Below are 21335 nucleotides of genomic sequence, written 5' to 3' on the forward strand. Positions count from 1 at the left end.
GTTTACTTATAACCTTTTTGTTACGTTCATGACACACCGTCTGCTCATAAGTAATCTTTATGTGAAGTATGAACTTTCAGTGTTTCTCCATTCAAAAGTTCCAAAGCACCCCTCCAAAATATTTGCATCGACATATTTATTTAAAGTATAATTTTTTAAAAACATTTTTATAAATATGTCCAGGCAATAACTCGAGAACGCTTTGATATTAGAACTTCAATCTTGGGGCATTAAAAGCTGCTTTAGCATTCCCAGAGCAATCCCTGAAAGCAGTTTCCGGGACTGCTCTGGGATTGCTATCTGTCAGGTTGGGTCTGGTTGGTATTGTAGATATATTGACGACGGATTATCAATTAACAATAGCCATTTCCGTTCATGTGTCGACACGATATATCCCAGTGAGCTTGAAATAAAAGAAACCACAGAGTCTGACACATCTGTTTCATATTTGGATATTTTACCAGAAAAAGACGTTAATGGTAATCTAACAACAAAGCTTTATAATAAATGTGATGTCTTTAACTTTTCAATCGTTTACTTCCTTTACTTATGAAGCAATACACCCTTGTCACCTGCATATGGGGTGTAAATCTCTCAGAAGATTCGATACGCAAGAGCATGCTTTTCGTATGAACAATTTCTAAAACGAGGTAAGTTATTGACAAACAAGTTGATGAAACAAGTATATCAAGAGTCTCGTTTAAAGTCATCATTTCGTAAGTTCTGTGGTCGATACAATGACCTTGTACAATCTATCATTAAGCCATATGCTGACTGACGTTTTTCATACTAACAGTTAGGCTATTATTTACACACTGAATTGTCGACGGAATTTTCCGTTATTTACCGATCGTAAGCACACGACAGTTGTGTCGGCAGGGGATGTTCACTCCTCTATGGCACCTGATCCCACCTCTGATCTTTTAGAGGTCCATGTTTGCTCTGCTTCTGATTTGCATTGTTTGAATATACTCGAATACTGTTCGTTATCTCCATATTTCATTCAGCCTCAGGCCTGCACTCAGAACTGTGGCCAGTGCGCACTAAGGGATCTACTGCGACATGAGACCTCGGTTTATACTGTCTCATCCGAAGTACCGGTTTCCACGACACGCAGTAGATTCGATTCCACGATGTCAGGATCAACTCCTTACTCTAGAAGAAAGCACTCTAACGCTGTACCATGTGGAAAATATGTAATAAACGAAAAGGTATCTTAACATCCATGCAAGATTATTTCAAAAATATGAGACAGCAGTGAATGTCGGTGAAAGGCTTCAAATTTAGATCGTCCTTTCTTGGAACTCAGGGTATTTGAGCAAAGAGGGATCTGTAGCGTGCCATCGCATATCGTGATACGGGTCCTCGGTTTTTTCTTAAAGTCTAATCCAAACGACCTGCAACTTTCAGTTGCTATATGTACTTATTTTTTATCGTAAAGTTTGTCGCTGCCATGGCTTCAACACACGACCTCCCGACTAGGGAGCAGGCATTTTACTAACTGAGCCAATGAATGTAGAAATTATGGTTTTATAGCAAAAGGTTTTTTTAAAACAGATGTTATTCCTATAATCTCAAATCCTTTAAAGATTTGAAGGAAGTCAGAGATCAGATGCTAGGTATTATTTCTTTTCTCACACAAGGTAACCAATCAAGGGAACACTAAAAATATTGGTGACCAATTACAATTATTGAACATTATATTTATACTTCTATCTAATGTCTTAGCAAATGGAGTGAACCCAATTCTAAAGTTATACAAGAAAGTCAAAAAATGTTTCTTGCTGGTGGATGTAAATCTTATATGGTGCCAATTTTCATGCACCAGATGCGTATTTCGACAAATTATGTCTTTTCAGTAATGCTAATGCCAGAACGTTGAAACTCCAAAATATTTAAGCATGGGGGAGATAATCCCTAATTTTGAAATAAATTGCTAAATTTTACCACAGCAATTAAATATATATCCGTATTTTCAAGCTAGTACCGAAGTACCACTGGGCTGTACAGACCCTCGGGGACTCCACCTGCCGAGGCCTCCACCCAGGGGTCATAATGTAAATCTTATACGGTACCAGTTTCGATGCACCAGATATGCATTTCGACAAATTATGACTCTTCAGTGATGCTCATGCTGAAACGTTTGAAATCCAAAATAATTAAATAAAAAAAATTGAAGAGCTGAAAAATGGGGGTGCCAAAGACGAGAGCCAAAAAAGTATGGATATATTGTAGAAAATTCAAGATTTTGCGAATGACATTAAACATTATTGTAATGAAAATGATCACTTTGAGAAAGCATTCTATTCTACTTGTTGGGGATTTTGGGGAATTATTTGAGTTTATAAGAGAGTCTCTTTTATAGTGAATACAGGTCCTGTTTAGAGAACCCAAGTTATTTGTATTCTTTCAAAGTGGTAATTTTTTCAGGTAGGGTGTTGATCCAATTCCGCTTTTCTTCTTTCTGTTGTGCTCGAAATAATTGGAATTATTATTAAATACAGTATATCAATAAAACGCACTGCAACTGAAGATAAGAATACAAGTTTGTAAAAAATGACAATAATATAGTTTTGTTAATGAACCATTGGGTCAGCTTTGCATACGTTTTCAGTCAACCTGCATTCTAAATTCTCTGGATTAAAACTAAACATGATATAATTCAGTGTATCGAATTTGGATCAACTGCTCGAAATGATAATAACTTGTGTGATATCAAAAATTTTACAGGAACATTAACTGTGCTAGGTATAACTAATTAAATAGACATAGATAGTAATTTCACGTTAGACTTGTTTATTTTAACAATTTAAAAAAGCTTATTTTATTATCATTGTTCTCAAGTGCAGGTTGAATCACGATGTTATGAACTTCGCTTTATCTTTTTGTCTTTTATCGGTCAACCAATTCCTTCGTAAGAAAAACGTAAAGAAATTGAAAGAAAATAAAAGAAACTGTATTTTATTTTTTAAAATGCTTTTGAAATACTAAAGCTGCTGGAGTGGCTAAAATATATACCAAGGTTATGAGAGTCATATATCTTGATTCTTTTGTAAAATAAAAAAATACAAAAGATGGATTTGCAGGTTTCTTTGGTAATTCTTGTGCATCTGCCTTGAAAGGCTTATTAAAAGATATAATTCTTGAAATTAACTATTTAGTTATTTTTTGATGGGGTTAAAAAATTATCAAAGATTCCACAATTTTTTGGAATGATTTTTTTTTCAGTTTTGTCAGAAATAAGGTTTGGCATTGATGAATAAACAAGGCATTTTATTCCCATGTGGTGAAATCAACCTATAGGTAAAATCAGCAAAAGTGCTTTTTAAAGTCATTTGTTCTTGTTTTTTTATGATAAACGTGGGACTTTCATATCACACCAAGAATTTTGTACACTACATGAATTTTTTTAGTATGACAAATTGTATCAATAAATTGCAAATGCATTATGGATCCATGATTATACAAAAAAATCAACATTTTTTAACCAAACATTCTTACAAATAAACAAGGTACAATAGACTTCTATTATTTTATAAACTTTTTTTTTAAAAAGTTAAATTAAAAATATTTTAGACTTAGATATTGATGAATCTTGGCGTAGAAAACCAAAATGTTTTAATATTCAAAACAAAGAATGAGAAACAATTGAACTGCGTCATCTTTTCTGTGAATGAGAGCTTGTTGTATTGATGTAGGATAAAAGGGTTTAGAATGGGATGAAAGAACAGTTAGAGCTGACATTCCTTTAATCAAAGTTGATGTTTTGTTTGAAAGATATTTTAGATATAACAATATATTTAACTTGATATTGCATTTCAGTAAATGCCAGGGACATAATTAACAACCTGCTCAAGAAATACAGCCTTTGAAAATGAATTACTTTCTCTCACCACAAGTCTTTTGATGTTGGTCAATCGCCTAATAAATATATCATTGAAAATGATGCTAAAATTGTCAGGAGTGCAACACCTTTTGTGAAATTTTAACTTTTCCCTACTTTTCGAAGAGCAATTTTATAAATAATAATGGTTACTGTTGGGAATAAAAACTCTTCTGAAGATATTCGATATATTGAACTTCAAATTTCATCTGTAGTAATTTTATTACCAAGTGATAGCCACAGCTGGTGATGAAAAAAATATTATACCATGTCAGAAGTGTAACAGGAAACATCTGTTTTAAAAACATAGATTTTAAAGAACTGTATGATAATTGAGTAAAAAAAAAAATTAGATTAAAACAATTACTAATACACCACTTTTAATCTTTAAATGTTTTATGAATGTCTCTTCCATTTCATCAGTCCTGACATTTTGATATACTTTCTTTTTTAAATTTTTCATGAGATTCAGAAACAAAATGCAGGAAAAATATTATAAATATAAGATAACTCTACAACAACTTTACTGTAACAAACAAAACATGTCCAAAATTTTACAAATCCATGGTAAGGAGTGAAACAATGATGTAGGAACAACCAATGATCATATTTTTTTACTACAAAGAAATTCGACGAATAGGATGTTTATAGTTCTACTCATGTGCTATCAGTGTTTCTTACAGATTAAGGACATACGCAACGTAGTTTGAACTTCAATGTTTTCCCTTGGAGTTGAAGAGTTCCAATACTTATAGAAATATTGTGCTACATTTTAATGTCTATATATGCTATTGTACACGTTTGGATAAATAAAACATCTATTATATATGTTTAGTAATTTTTGTATATTTTTCTTTGAATTATACAAGAATTTTCACCAATTGATACCTTTTCAAAGCCCCTGGTAATGCAAGCTGATTTTTTGTCTACGAACATCTGATGGCACTATAATCTTTAATTAAGAATTTCTTGAAAAATTATCAGTAGGTATGTTGCGTTTGTCCTTAAAATGTCTGATATTTTAAAAGAAATATTTTATATAAGTTTAGATTTTTTAACATTGAACTACTAGACTATAAATGCTGCAAAATTCCATTGCTAATTGATGATGTTAAACATATGTGATTTTTAGGTCTTATGGTTTAAATTTCAAGTCAGCAGTACAACAAAATTGTTTATATTATAATCAATGACCATCATACCCATTTATAACAAAATAAATTTAAGGGAAAGTCTGATACTCTTTGAGGTTGCTAGCAGTACGTCTATTATCAAATCAAAAATAGTCAGTTTACATATACAAGAAAAGAAACTCAGTCATGGTTAAGACTTAATGATATTTATCCCTGAGAAAATTCTGAAGGAAAAAAAATCTATAATTTTGTTTGATTATGTACCTCAGGGAGAGTCTTTTAAGATGTATGAAAATTTTTAATAAATTTCTGTTATTAAAAGTTCTGAAACATTCAATTGCATTTGTCTGTTCTATTGCCGCCTTTGATGATGTCTGATATTATATATTATTTTGTGTGAAAAAAAAAAACCCATTTATGAAATAAATGTAGAAGCAGACAGGATAACATAAATGGATTTTAATAATGTTTCAATATAAACTATTTATATTTAAATTATGATTAACGAATTGCAGTTGCATCTAACATATTCTTACTTTTTATGGGTTGCATTTGTATTAAAAAAAAAAAAATCTTAAGAACCATACATTATGTTATGTAGTGAATGACATGTTTGTTTATTATGAAAGAAAGACAAAAAATTCCTAACCCCAAGACCAAAAACTGAGAACAGACATTATTTCAAATTTTTTAAGTAGAAGGTTTGAGATAATTATAAAAAAAAATCACTGAATTTATAACGGAATATTTACATTTCCAAATATCTTTCCTTAAGATTCTTTGCAAATTAGAAAAAGTTCATTTTCTCATGAACTACCGTGGATCAGTAAGAATATTTCCATTGTGATGTGATTGAAGTAAAAAAATAGTGCAAACTTTTTTTTTCAAAAATGATCGTTGAATGACAAAAATATGTGGCAAGTCATAAGACAAATAATGTAAATATAAAATATGAATTTAATTTCTGAGAATTCATGAGGTACATGTACTAACGCTTCACGCCTGCATATTTATCATGAAGCGCTAACGCGCTTCATGAAATATGCCGGCGTGAAGCGTTGTAGTTCATGTCCTCATGAATTCTCAAAAGTTAAATTCATCTCTCAAATAAAAATAAAAAATATTAAAAGGAAAATCAGATTAATTACCCCCGTCTAATCTTTTCCTTTTACATGAACAGCATTCATTTTTCCCATGTGACTGCGATTGTTCATCTGTAATAAGGATAAATCAATTTACACCTACATGTAAGTCTTATTTTGTTTCGAGCATTCTGAGAATTGCTCACAGGTGCAACAAACCTATAATATGAAAAAAATTATATATTAACATTTATTACATAATTGTTCAGAATTTTTATTTTTCATATTAAAATCATACAAGTACCTGATGGTATTGAACAATCTCCTTCCAAACTATGCTGGCTTGATGAGTTGTCCAATTTCAGATTTTTCATGGTGTTTGGCAATAAAGCTTAAATGAATTGATTATTACTTTTTTATTTTTGCTGTGACTCAACAATACAGACATCGATACCAGAAAAAGTTAATGAATTTAGAAATACTTGATAATTATACAGTAGTACTCCTAGATATATCGTTAATGGCGAAACGGGTCGCTTCCCTTCGTATATAACGGTGTATATAAGAATGATATCACGTTGGGCAAAATTACTGGTAAGCCCTGAAAATAAGATTGTTTGTGTTACATATAAGCATTTATTTGAACAGTTTTGTTCAGAAAGTCATAAGAACCCTTGGATTTTATGTATTAAGAATATACTTGATACTTGTGGCTTCTCAAATATATGGAATGAACAGGCCTTTTTAAATATAAAATGGCTAAAAACTATAGTTGAACAATGTCTTAAAGATCAATACATATACAGAAATGGCAAAGTGATATGCGCGATTCGTCTAAAGGTCTTCAAAACAGAATTTGGATCTGAAAAATATTTAGACTTAATACCTAAAAAATTTAGAACAATTTTAATTAAATTAAGAACAGCAAATCATCGTCTCCCAGTTGAGACTGGGAGATGGTTTGGTATTCCCAAACATGATAGACTTTGTAATATCTGTAATAATGGACAAATAGCAGATGAGTAACACTTTATTTTAGAATGTCAATTTTTCTCAGAATGCAGAAAAAAGTATCTATCTAGTAAATATTGTAATAGACCAAATTTCCACAAATTCTCAGAATTGTTGTCAACTGCTGACTCCAAGGTATTAATCAAACTATGCAGCTACATAGATAGGGTATATGAACAAGTCTGTCCTCCATAATTATTATTATTATTTTTTTTTTTGTTACTTTATAATTTGAATGTATTCCCGCCATTTCACGTGTATCTTGTATATTGTTTTTGAATATATTGTACATAGAACCTCATGTACCATTAATTGGTTTGAGTGAATAAATTGAACTTGTACATTGCCTATAATTATTCTTAGTGTAGATAAATGCTAATGTTTTATATAAATACCTTCCTGTAACTCTTATCTTTTTTGTTTTGGCCCATAACGATTATTATGATACCTAAATATAATAACGAATTCTTAATTCACAGCAATTCGAAAAATAATCCTTATGCGACGGTTATTTGTAAAAGAATAATCTTAAAATCTTTCTATTGAATAAAGTATTCAATCTTTGATATTCGGATACATATTCCATAGACACGCCTTTTGTAATTCAATTTTTAAAATGAGACAAACTAACCTGCGATGCACTTCTTTTGGGCCTTCTAATTTCTTACAATAAGAATAGGAATGAAGGCAAAATACAAATAAAATGTCACAAAGAAAGTAATAATCAAATGAAATATGAATAAACATTAACAAAATGTTAAGGACAAAATAGGTTAAGACTCTCAAGTCCTTTCTGGTCACTGGTTTGGGGTGTCTCTTAGAACGGTACAATACTTCAAAATAAAAAAAAAGGTTAAGTCATCCTTGTAAAGAAACGGATATTGATTCAAAGTGAAATTATTCACAGAGAGTGTAGAAAGGTCACATAATTTGTCAATTTCATCATTTTTATTCAAATTTTCGTCAATTTTAAAGTATATTTCGTTTCAGAAAACACAGAGCACAAGCTTGCCTATCGACCAAATTTATATAATTCATGGCAACAGTATGATACAATTTGTTTATGAAAATCTCAGATAGACAAGCTTGCGTTCTTTGTTTTTAGAGATTAAAGTTATCTTGAATTTGACGAAATTTCATCAGAATTGAGTAAAATGTTCCAATTTGTCACCATCTTATGGCTTCCCTAAGCTTGTACGCTTGGAATCAAAATCAATGCTGGTTATAAAAAAAGTATGCCCTCAGGTTCTTAATTGCAAACTATCACAGTTTTAACTTTTTTTTTTTTTTTAATTTTTATATCAAATAAGGGTCTAAATTCGTCCCTTACCATTCCTTATTCTTTAATATGACGCGAAAACACAATTTACATGTACAGACGACTTAAATCATCATGAGAAATTATAAGTGGTTAATTTCTTTTAAATTTCGAATAAAAATTGACGTGCCCATGACCTACATGTATATAAAGTTTTACGAAAATTTAGATTCAATTTCATTTCCAAAGGATGAAGGTTATTCAACAATAGTAAATTCAAACTTCAGAATGTATTTCCTGTTGATCTATAAAGATGTATCTTGTCCTTGACTCAAGGTCGTCACAATGGACAGGATCATATAGCGATGGCCAGAGTAGGTAAGTAAATAAGTAAATGATTTATCATAGTGACATGTTACACATGCACAATACAATGAGAATCAATAATTCAAACACCCGGCTCATCGGACTTATATGTCACTCACTATGTAAAGGAGAAAGGCCGAAAACTGTCCATTCTGTGAGAGAAAGAAAGAAAGAACTAATCGAGGGCGGTAGTCCCGAGATTAGTTCTTTCTCTCACAGAATGGACAGTTTGAGGCCTTTCTCCTACTTAAAACATGATTTCCTTTGTTCTAAGAATTAAATAAAAATGTACAATACTGGTATCAGATATGACAGGTAGCACACATACAATAACAAGTTCACTGTTTACAGAATGGACAGTCACAGGTAAGCTGGGATGCACAGCAATTTGTTGAATAGTCATTGTGTTTTCAAATGCCAAAAACAAAGGCTTTCTGTCTAAAGAATGGACAGTCACGGGTGGATTTTGGGGGATACTAGTATTTATACAAGGATGCGATGCTTCAAAATCAGTTTATACACAGGGAAAAGTGGCTCGCATGAACTTCATATAAAATTCGCACGAATATCATGCGAATTCTTTGCATGAGAAGGAGACGAAAAGGACCACGCATGATATTCGCACGAAAATATCATGCAATTTTTACATGAAATTCGCACGAATATCATGCGAAAAGAAATTCGCACAAAATTCATGTGAGAAAAGAACCCAGGTTTCATATGAATATCATGTGAAGACAAGCATATTTTTTGTACCCCAGATATTAATATCAAGGTATTATCTATGAGTGCCCCAAACCTCAATCCATTAATTCTATTCTTCTTCCTTGGAAACAAAATTTTTGCTTCTTGCAAATAAAGTTTTCTTGAAAAATTCTCTTTTTCTTACTTAGTCAGTTAATCCAGACACAAGTAATGCATGATTAAACAAAACGTAACTTTGAATTTGAAAGAATCAAAACTTGTTTTCTGGACTCCCTGACTAAATAAAGACATTTGTGACATCAATTTCTACTTTGAAAACTAAAACAATTGATCTTTTTCTATCTTCTTTATTGAGGTTCTCATCACATAAGATTTCTTTATCTTGAGGATTCTGTTGAGAGAGTGTTGTCGTTATACCTGAAAATACAAAAGTAAACAATCTCAGGTTATTGAAATTCATAACGGACAATATTTTTTTATAAAATTAACTATGACTACCCTAGGCCCTTAGGACAGTACGATCTTTGGGAGTTACTTTTTTCAATGTACAATTATATTATGTTATGTCCAAGAATTTAAACTCCAATTCCTGTTACCTCTACATTGCTTAAATGACCAACATGCAGGGTTGTTTCACTGCCTCTAGTCATAATTAAGCAACCTTTGTATTTAGTATATATCCTCATAAAAGTTATGATTATTTTATATTTTAAAAACATATCTAGTTCAAATTACCCTAGGTTAGACTTGGGATATACCTTTGAGTCACAGGCGAGCTTTGTCTCAGGTATGTCTACTGTGTTTCCATTATAGAGGTGCGAATAAAAATAATTTAATACATTTGTACCCTTTTGACCTTGAACATATCTAAAATGCCCTTGGTACTGGGTCAAGGCTCATCTCTGGACACAAGCTACCTTTTTATCAGTTATGAGCCTAAGATTGTTTTCTTGGTTACAAAGTAATATTCAAATAAGAATTTAATTCTCTTATTCCTCTTTTTAAAAGTTTGACAAATCAGTCTGTAAATTCCTGTTACCAGTTAATTCAATGGAATATAATTACAAAGTGTAGGGAAAAACAAGATGTGTTTGTGAAACACTGATGCCCCCGTATGACAGCTTATGACGAAGGTTAAAGTTTCTCAAATGCAAGTCAAACTGCAAAGTCGAGAGATCCATATTGCCCAAGCACCAACCATTCAAAAATTATGGTTAAGGTTAATGTTTTCTAAAAGTGGGTCAAACTCCAAGGTCAAGTCAAAGGGTCAAAATTAATGGCATTCAGGGGGGAAGACCTTGTCATAAGAAATATACATGCAGAATATAAAAGCCCTAGCACCAACTGTTCAAAAGTTATTTTCAAGGTTAAAGTTCTTCAAAAGTAGGTCAAACTCAAAGGCAAGGTCAAAATTGTTGATATCCAAAGGAAGGTCTTGTCACAAGGAATACATCTGTGAAATTTGAAAGCCCTAGTACTAACTATTCAAAAGTTATGGCCAAGGTTAAAGTTTTTTAAAAGTGGGAAAGTGGGTCAAACTCTAAGGTCAAAGTTAAAAAGTCAAAAATATTTACACCCAAGGAAAGGTCTTGTCAGGATAAATGCACATGTGAAATCTGAAAGCCCTAGCACCAGCTGTTCAAAAGTTTTGGCCTAGGTTAAAGTTGGGTAAATTTTTACAAAAGTGGGTCAAACTCCAAGGTCAAGGTCAAATATTTGGTACCAAAAGGAAGATCTAGTCAATAAATACACATGTGAAATATGGACGGATGGGGCAAAAACTTATACCCACGACTCTTCGATTACCAGGGCATCATTATAAAGTGGTTTAAAAGATAATTTCCAGACAAAACATGTCTACAGACAGACAAACAGACATGGTGATTCAAGGACACCCTTACAACTTCTTAGTAGGAGCTAGTATATAACTACATTGTAGGGGCAAAAAAGTTTTAGCCTCTACCAATAATATATGGCCCAGTGATCTTGACTTTTGAGATAATTCAATGTTTTACTACACCCACATCACTGTTTTCGTTATCCCTAAATGCTCTCCCATTCGAAAATGGTTAGTCTGTACATTTCTGTTAAAACTTGAATTTCCTTAATCTGAGACTTAAACAAAACATGAGTAGTGCTAACTGGCCAAGTTTGCAATGGTTAAAATTGGCATTTAGGTGTTATTCTAGAGAATGTAATATGTACGTCTGGAAAGTGCAAAAGTTTACAACAACAGACAGACAAGTTTTGACAGTAAAAAGCTTACAAAAGCTTCTGGCTTAGATGGGAATAATTAAATTAAATATGTTCAGCTTAATGTCAAATTAAATTGTTGAAAAAAAAAATCATACATGTATTTACTTACATGTACCATTGACAAATCTGTTTGCATGTATCTTCTGAGGATATAGGTACTCTCGTATTTTAAGCTGTGATGACATGCTAACTGTGCCTACAGTGAAAATTATAAATGTCAGATACTGTCAATTCAATAGCATTTGGTTAATTATCTCCTTAGTACCACTGCATTTTTATGCATTAATACTAAAAACAAGCAGAATGTATTTAAGAATTAGATAAGCTGAAATAACCTGAATGCTTATGGTTCTTATAGTCTCACATAATTCACAGGAAAAAATCCTGCTTTTCTGCGGCCTTATCCTGCTTTTCTGCAATTATATTTTTGCTTTTCTATGTCTGATCTTCTATTATGGCCCCACCTTACCCCCAGGGGACATGATTTGAATAAATTTGAATATATCTAACCTTACCTGAGGATGCTTCTGAATTTTTATGGCTAATCATGGATTTGCAATTCTTTGGAAGAAGATTTTCAACGATTTCTCCTATGTATTCTCATTTTAAACTTTGATCACCAATAATGGCCCCTCCCTACCCCTGGGGAACATGATTTGAACAACCTTGAATGTAAACTTTCAAGGATGCTTCCATATAAATTTGTCTAATCACTGCTTAACTGTTCTTGAGAAGAAGATTTTTCACATGAATGCCTAACATAAAAATTTGATCACCCATTTAGGCCCTCCCAACCCCCAGGGGTAATGCTTTGAACAAACTTTAATTTATACTACCTGACAATGCTTCCATATAAATATGACCAATCATGGCTTTGCTGTCTTGAGAAGGAGATTTTTAAAGATTTTTTCTATATATATATATATTTCTATGTAAAAATTTGTTCACTCATTGTGATCCCACCCTAGCCCAAGGGGTCATGGTTTGAACAAACTGGAATCTACACTACTTAAGGATGCTTCCTCATAAAAATCACCAATCATGGCTTTGCTGTTCCTGAAAAGAAGAAATTTTAAAGATTTTTCATGTTTTCCTATGTAAAACTTTGATCACCCACTGTGGCCCCACCCTATCCCAAGGGGTCATGATTTGAACAAACTTGAATCTACATTATGTCAGAAAGCTTTCACATAAGTTTCATCTTTCTGACCCAGTGGTTCTTGAGAAGAAGATTTTTAAATACCCACACCCAATTTTTATTATTTCTTAGTTATCTCCCCTTGGAAAGAGGGTAGGGCCCTTCATTTGAACAAATTTGAAACCCCTTTACCATAAAGGATACTCTTTATTAAGTTTGGTTGAAATTGGCCCAGTGGTGGAGAAAAAGATGAAAATGTGAAAAGTTTGTGACAACGATGACAGACAAATTTTGATCAGAGAAGCTCCCTTGAGCCTTTGGCTCAAATGAGCTTAAAACCAATCATGGAAAAGCAGCATGGAGTAGTCGCAGAAAAGCAGACATGTTGCGAAAATAAGATTGGGGGAAAAGTATGTCAGCCACATGATCATAAATAACAACATTATTTATATATATATTGATGTATACCTTTGCAATAAATATTTCATTCTAGATTTTTTTTTACCTGTTTGCAAGTAACATATATATATAATCTTTGAGAAGCTATCAGTGTGGTATAGTGGGGGACCATCTGCTCATTTTCTAGCAAATATCTGCAAGTTAAGAATACAACATTTTAGTATAAAATATTTCTCAAACATGTCATTAGTAAACACAAAATAGAATATATAGTACAACTCATTTACAGGGAAGTTACTCGGACTTGCTTTCTTATAACTAAGCTTCTTGACATATCTGCATGTATTTTGAAATGCATAAAAGTTTAACTCCTAAAACAACTGAGATTTACCTCTTTTTATGAGAACTGAGTTCTGTTGTATTTTCAATTTAAAATGTATAGATATGTTTACAGTGGTATTAGTGCTCCTAAATAAATACTTTTTATCTCTAGCTCAATCAGAAATCAATTGATTTATTAGCTATATTACATTACTGCTTTTATTAATATTGCAACAGAGTGTCAAACTTCAAACTCGATGAATTATAAACATTTTTTATATCTATCCCCATTTATAATTAACCTCCTAGTGTTTTTAAAACACTGAATTTATCACAGCACAGCCCAATGCCTGCCCTGGTGGCAAAAAGATCAAAGAAAACATTATTCTTTTCACTCTTTAAGTCTTGACCTTTTTGTTAAGTTTTATATAGTGGATTGTACCACATAGGAAGAAAAAAAAAAGAACCCACAAAGGGACACAACTCATTTACTATTTGCAAACTAGTGAACATGAACTACAATGTACCTAAACAGATGTGCCCCCACTGTGCATGTCATTAGTACATTGTAGTATATAAATATCATGGTTCTAGAGAGAGAGTAACCTCTTTGTGAATACATGTACATTTACAAATAAATGTTTTGATTGGTGGTGATGGGTGAATGTGAGGTGTAAAGGAGAGTTTGGAGAGGAAGAAATAGGGAAGGTCGGAGTCAGACAGAGGAAGATAAAGGAAATTCAAAATAGTAGAGTTGAAGGGATGGGAGCTAGGAGAAGGATAAATTAAAGACCCACCCCACTCTTTTCCAGGTCACCCTTCCATTATGTATCTATTTTTAGAACAAAATGATTGACTTACAGTCTGATTAAAAAAAAAATAGGTATATCCTAATATACATGTATAACTCTACAGTGCTGTATATTGCTTGGTGCGGTTAACACCAGACCCAGGTGCAACAGGCAAAGAGTGCCTGTGCCAGGTCCATCTTATTTCAACATATCTATTTATTAAGCTGTCATCATACATGTATATTGCCAATAAATTATATTACATCCATCTGGTGATAAAGGAGATGATAAAAATATGACAAACTTACAGAAAATATGCAGTTGAATTTACTCTGCTCTTTCTTGTCTGCTTTCTCAGCCGCATCATGACGTAATATGTGACGTACGGCATTCCATAAAAAAAAAAACTACTTTTGGTTTCGTAAAATAAGTGTATACCCCGTAGTCATCAAAGTTCCGACTTCGACGCGGAAATAAATTTTCAAAATAAAGATTTAAAGGACAAAAATTATAGTTATTTAGATATTTCCCGATTCTGTGATGAATACGAAATTGACTGGCCGATTTAGCCAGGTTCTACTTGCACTTCCTGGTTACAGAAAAAAAAAAAAAACGGGTGTACCCTTCCGTGGCTTGTTCCAGACTTTCCTTTTGGATTTATGTGCTCTAATCCCTTGAAACGGCGGTGAATATGTATGTACTGTTAATTGTTTGTCATATTTTGTGTTTGAAATGTAGATTCTTATTGTTGTTCATTTTGCAAGGAAAATTTTCAGAGTAAATTCGGATCTCGTTTTCGTCTCAGGTTCAACGTAACACGGCCAGGTGAATTGAATGATTCCGTTTCATCGAAGTCATAATGAAGTTATGCATTTTTTATGCTAAGCGACAACTATTTGAAGGCTTTACTATATTTTGAGTAAGTAATTAACATTAAAAGTGATTTTTAACTGTGTTATTGTGTATATTGTTCTGACACATGCGCAGAGACTTGTAAACACGACTTTACAGTGTATCACACAAAATATTTTAGGACGAAGGTCCCACAAAAGATCCAATTCTCTTGGGGATTAATCTCACAAATGTGAGGGTTATGAATGAAAAAAATTCCTTGTAATAATTAAAATGTTGCATTTGATATATTCTTATTATTTTATGCAGATTAAAAAAAATCCATCTTTTCAGCATTATAATGTCTGTAAAACTCATAAATCCAATTGGAATATCATAACTAAAATGGACTATTATATCTCATATGGACAATAGGTTCCAATATCAACCTTATACAGTGTTTTCCCTTTATTTCAAAGTAAAGGGTTAGAGATCACACAGGATGAACCTTTACCTTTCAGTCAATGGAATGGTCACTGAAAGGTCTTGAAAGGTCACTGAATGGCGGAACTCTGCCAGTCAGTCACCTTTCAGTAGACTTTCAGTTAACTGAATGGCAGAGTTTCATCCTGTGTCAATTGTATCGGGCTTTGGGTCGATGTTTATGATAAATCTCTGTGGACCTTACAACAATTAAATTTTTTTTTTATTTCATTGATTTTTATCAATTGAAGCGATCAATTTGGCCGGTAGATGGTTCTTAGGGAAATCACAACTTATATAGAGAGTTGGTCAATAACATGTTCTGATGTCTGACATATGCTTCTATTGTGCAGTTATTAATGTGCAAAACACAGGGTCTTCTGTTTTGCTCAAAACATGTAATACCAGTGCAGTTTAACATAAACAAGTTGACAAAACATGGACCTTTCAGGTGATAACATGGAACTTATTGTATGTAATGACGTCCTATTCAGTAATTATGGGAGCTAGCCCCTTTGACTGAAACAATTGGAATATCAGTATGGGTAGTAGTATAATAAAAATTTTTATGATTTAATTTCTTTGTAGGAAATGCTTGTCAGGACAAGAAAACTGAAAAAGTCTGAAAAACTGCCTTTAAACACAGCCATCATTAATGTTAATGGATTCATAAGGAGCATCCAAACAATATGATATTAGGATCATCAGCGACTGGCAATTTTTTACCACTCACTGTGAAAGATGCATCTAAATAAACATTGAAATGTTCAATATTTTTGTTCATTGCTTTTCCTCATATGGTATGAATATTGCATAATATTCATGTGAATATCGCACGATTTTCACACAAAAAACAGACAAAGTGGAATTCGCATGGATATCATGCGAAATTTTAGTCGCATGAAAATCACATGAATTTCGCATGAAATTTGTGTGATAACATTCGCATGAAATTCGCATGTGGGACTTTTCGCATGATTTTTGTATGATTTTCGCATAAATTTCATGCGAAAAGGCAAACGCATGAAAATCATGTGAGCCACTTTTCCCTGTGTAGTTTGCGTTGTAAAAGCATGCATGTTTTCCTCCGATGGAGAGAGTATACACTGTATGACAGAATTAAAATCTAATGAACTCAAAGATGCATAAAATCAGTGATAGTTGGACCTTGAAACAGAGAATAGTAAGAGTAATGAAACTATTAGCCAAACTTTGACCCAAAAATGAACTTCTTCTTCAACAGATAAGATAATCAAATTCGAATCAAATCTGGAAATATTTTTATTTGAATTAAATTTTTGAGGATATATTGACTGCAGCAGTGTAATGGTGAGATGCAAATTGTGTTCTTAGTGTTGGATTAGCCACGAACGAAACTTTGACCTGAAAATGTATTTCAAATCAAATCTGGAAATGTTTCAATTATTTTCTACGGTGTAGTGCTGATGGTGCAAACTGTTTTCTGGGTAGTGGATTTAGTGTTAGCCGTACTTTATTTTAAAATGGATTCTTCTTTAGGAAGTGATGTTTTCGAAATTTAAATCAAATGTGAAATTGTGTCATTAAAATTCAAGTTTTGTGAAAATTAAGTTTTGAGTATTGAAATAATGGGCATTATTCATGGATTTAAAAGTATAAATCGAGCAGGTGCTGTGAAGACATTGTGTTCTAGATTAACTTAGATCTCCGTGTTCTTTTTGTTATTTACATGTAATTAAATTATTTAATGTATTTGTTTTTGTTTCCTCTTGGGCACATTCCAAAGTCTACCTGTAACTCTCCATTCAGTTTGTTTTCACTGTCCATTCTTTTTGAAAAAAACTGTCCATTCTTAAAAAGAATGGACAGTTACAGGTGACTTAATGGATTGTTTGAGGTGTTAGCTCAACATTAAGGTATAGAATGGACAACACAAACAAAACGTCTACGTCACAATCATGTTATATATATATATATATATATATATATATATATATATATATATATATATATCAGATCCAACCCAAGGAATATAAATGTCAGCCCCATGATTTTTTTTAATACAAATTTGCAATGTGTTCAATATGAGAACTCTACAGAAAAAATAACATAGTATTTATTACATGTAACTTGTGCTGACATGTGCTAATGCTAAACACTAATCATTTAAATATTACACCTTTACGGTACCATCCGCTCGTGCATTCCTTGTCTGAGAGTGAAAAGAACGGCAACTCTGCAAGGGACAACGGCATTGGTACAACGGCGCCAAGTATGAACCAAGGCCATAGGAAGAGAGAGCGCGTTGGGCGTGATTGCAATCATTTAAAAATCATTATTGGATCAAAGTCATTTTACATATGTTTAAAGTAATGCTGCTAGATTTTGTTTATTCAGTATAGAAATAGACTGTAAAAAAGCATCAAAATACATAACCCGCCAAAATGGTAACCCATTCATAAAAACTTGACAAAATAACATTTGTAAATACAGAGACATAGATAACATGTTATTTATGTCTGCGATGAATACAAAAAAAAGTAGTTCAGCATTTCATTAAAAATGTATGTACATACCTTGTTCTCTCAACCAAGTTACACGTTAAAAGCGCTTCTGTCCAGACATCCGAGACCCGCTAAAATGTATGATCTCTGTGCGCATGCACCGATAGACAAATGTGAAAGGGCATGTTTTATAGGCGCATACATGTATCAGGCAGGTAAGGCCGGTTTTAGAGTAAAGCCGAGGGACATGATGAACAGGTAAAGGTATATTAAAAATAAAAATGCTTTCAGAATCCATCTCTTCATTTACAGATAAATTTCTTCCCAAACATTTCTTAATGTATGCACACCGCTTTTGAAAAACATCACACCCTTGCTAGGTAAAGTATAACGGAAAACTCAGTCTTTCGCATTGATTGGTGGATTTATAGTATCTTGATGAGTTTCGAAAGTACAGATTCGGAATCACACGCAGTCTTAAATAAAATCTATTCATTTGCTCCATTTATTTGAGCTTCTTTATTCTCCAAAATATTATGTAAAGTAGTAGACTATAAATATCACACATTTCTAGTGGAAATTCCTGTTTCTATTTATAAATTAGTGTAAAAAATAAATTACAGTCATTTACTGATTTAGAGTATGGGTGAATTAAAAAAAATGACCAAACACATATTTATCAATCTGCACTAAAAATACAGGCAATGGGATAAATTTATATGTCTCAGCACATGTCTTTACATAGTGTCTAAATACTTGCCAAATATCTCATTGATATCTCAATTCACAAAAAAGTTAAGCCCAAAAATGATGCTAAAATTGTCAGGAGTGCAACACCTTTTTGTGACATTTTGAAAATTCAATATTTTTTGAAGATCTGTGGAAAAAATAATAGTGGTTTATGTTGGAAATAAACATTTCCTGATAATATTCAAAGTATTGAGCTTTAAATGTAGACTTTTGTTTGACGAAGTTGTGGTCATGGCTGATGTTGAAAAAAATGTTATACCATGTCAGGATTGAAACAGAAAAAAATGCAATGTTGCCAATAAGCATCGATTTTAAAAATCTGAAAGACAATTAAGTCAAAAAAGAATTTTCAAAGTGTAAACAATAATTGATATACAATTTAAAACTTAAAAAGATTATATAAATCATAAGCAGCATTAATGAGAGTCAATAATCTGTGCATACCCAATAATGTCAGGAGTGCAACATTTGATGTTTTGCTCCCCAGCATGAAAAAAAACTTATCAGTATATGATTCTCTGGTTTTTATTTTAGAAAATAAAGACACAAAGAACATTTTTACCAGATAGATTTATTAATTGCAGAGTCTGTCTGTGTTTCAGATCTATATTTCTATGGTCAGAAGGGCAACAAATTTTTTTAAAGATTCAAGTTATATGATAAACTGACTTCTGTTCATGCTAATAAATATTCTTTAATTAAGAATGATCTATTTGAATAATTTAGCACTCAATTATTGATAGTTTTATTATTAAAATCCTTTTCTTATTCAATTTTATCAATTCAGATGTTTTTTTATCTTTTCTTTGATTTTTTTATGCATGTAAAAAATGAAAAATTGTTATATAACTCAAGTTTTTTTGTTTGTTTGTATGTTGTTTAAAAAAGTCCCTCTTGAGAATTTTTCACTCATATGGAGACGCCACCACTTGCCGGTGGAGAGCTGCAAATTTTGTCCTATACTCGGCACTTACAGCCATTGAGCAGTGAGGGATCTTTTTCGTTCCAGCACCTACTGCGACACGGGACCTCGGTTTATACGGTCTCATCCGAAGGACCGGTCTCCACGTCCCACAGTGGGATTCGAACCCGCGACGTAAGGATCAACTCCTTACGATAACTCAAGTAATTCCACATCAACTTCACTGAAACAACAGAACAAGTCCTGATGTAATTTTCGCTTCACAATTCTACTTTATAGAATCCTATGCTCTTTGTCAAGAGTGCAACAAATATAGAATTATTGCTGATCAAATATGAATAAATATAAAGAAAAAATTGATGAGTAAAATGTTTCTGGTTCACCTCAGTTGCTTACAGTATTTGTTCTGTGAAGGAAAATATACTATAAAATAAATTTTATCTTCTAAATATACATTCATGATAGTTTTTTGACATAAAAAGGGAATAATTCAAGATATAAATCCAAGTTTAACTACTTTCATGTGTTTATTTATGAAGTATCATGTGTTTATTTATGAAGTATTGGACTTTAAATATTTTACAATTTCGTTACCACTTGATGTTGCCAACACTTTATGAATTTTTGTGTTCTATTGGTTTAATTTTTAATTTTTAATTTTACTGCACTGCAGTCAGGAGTACAACAAAACTGTTTTATAATTATTAATGATCTTCATCTATCTTTATTAAAAACCAAATCGAAAAAAATGTTTGATACTATTTGATGTTCAAAACATATGTCTATCAACTACTTACAGATATTTTACAGTCAATTCAGAGAATATATGCCATCATAGATTAAAAAACTTTCCATATGAATGCACTGACAATGTTGATAGTGTTGGGAATCTTTCCAGTCCATAGTCCATAGTGTAGCTATGTGAATGTGATGTGACTTTTTAACAACACACAGAGACGTACACGTAGTCATGGACATCCTTCTTACAATAAACGTCTCGTTTGATTCACTACTACCGTATGTCAATCCAAAATTTACTCTGTCCCTTTGAAACTTTTAAATAGTCTATTTGAAAGAGCCAAGGAAAGTTCAAATTTGGATTCTTCAACACAAGAATACAGGCTCCGATCTGTGATAATGAATATTGCAAATCATAGGCTGCCATGTTTTTTCGAAAGAAATTACTGCTCAAACAACGCATTTTTCCTTAAACTTCAATATGCCAACAAAGAAATTGTCGCGCTAAATTTTAGTAATATTTTTAATCACAAAAGGGTCCAGTTTTGTATTCCACCACATTTTGAGTAGAAGACTACACCTTGTATTTCTTACAAATATACTTCAACTATTGCTTCCAAACTTTTTAATTACAAGAAAACATTATTGAGCCTAGATATCAAACATCTGAAACATAATCCTCCATCGTGTTCATGTTCTTCTTCACCTTACAACTACGTCCTGCTAGGCACGTTATTACTGGTGACGTAAACTAGTTAATAATGAGGACCTTAAATCACTTATTT

General features: G+C 32.2%; 1 long non-coding RNA gene across 1 annotated transcript; it reads left to right on the forward strand.

Moving 5' to 3' along the window:
• Nucleotides 1–14956: 14956 nt before the first annotated feature.
• LOC133203770 (uncharacterized) lies at nt 14957–16396 on the forward strand. The gene is made up of 3 exons (XR_009723469.1): nt 14957–15036; nt 15149–15262; nt 16246–16396. It is a non-coding gene; the product is annotated as an uncharacterized LOC133203770 (long non-coding RNA).
• Nucleotides 16397–21335: the final 4939 nt, after the last annotated feature.

The sequence above is a fragment of the Saccostrea echinata genome, unplaced genomic scaffold, assembly GCF_033153115.1.
Source record: "Saccostrea echinata isolate AGI-Se365-2 ecotype Australia unplaced genomic scaffold, CSIRO_AGI_Sech_v1 ptg000051l, whole genome shotgun sequence".
Lineage (NCBI taxonomy): Eukaryota > Metazoa > Mollusca > Bivalvia > Ostreida > Ostreidae > Saccostrea > Saccostrea echinata.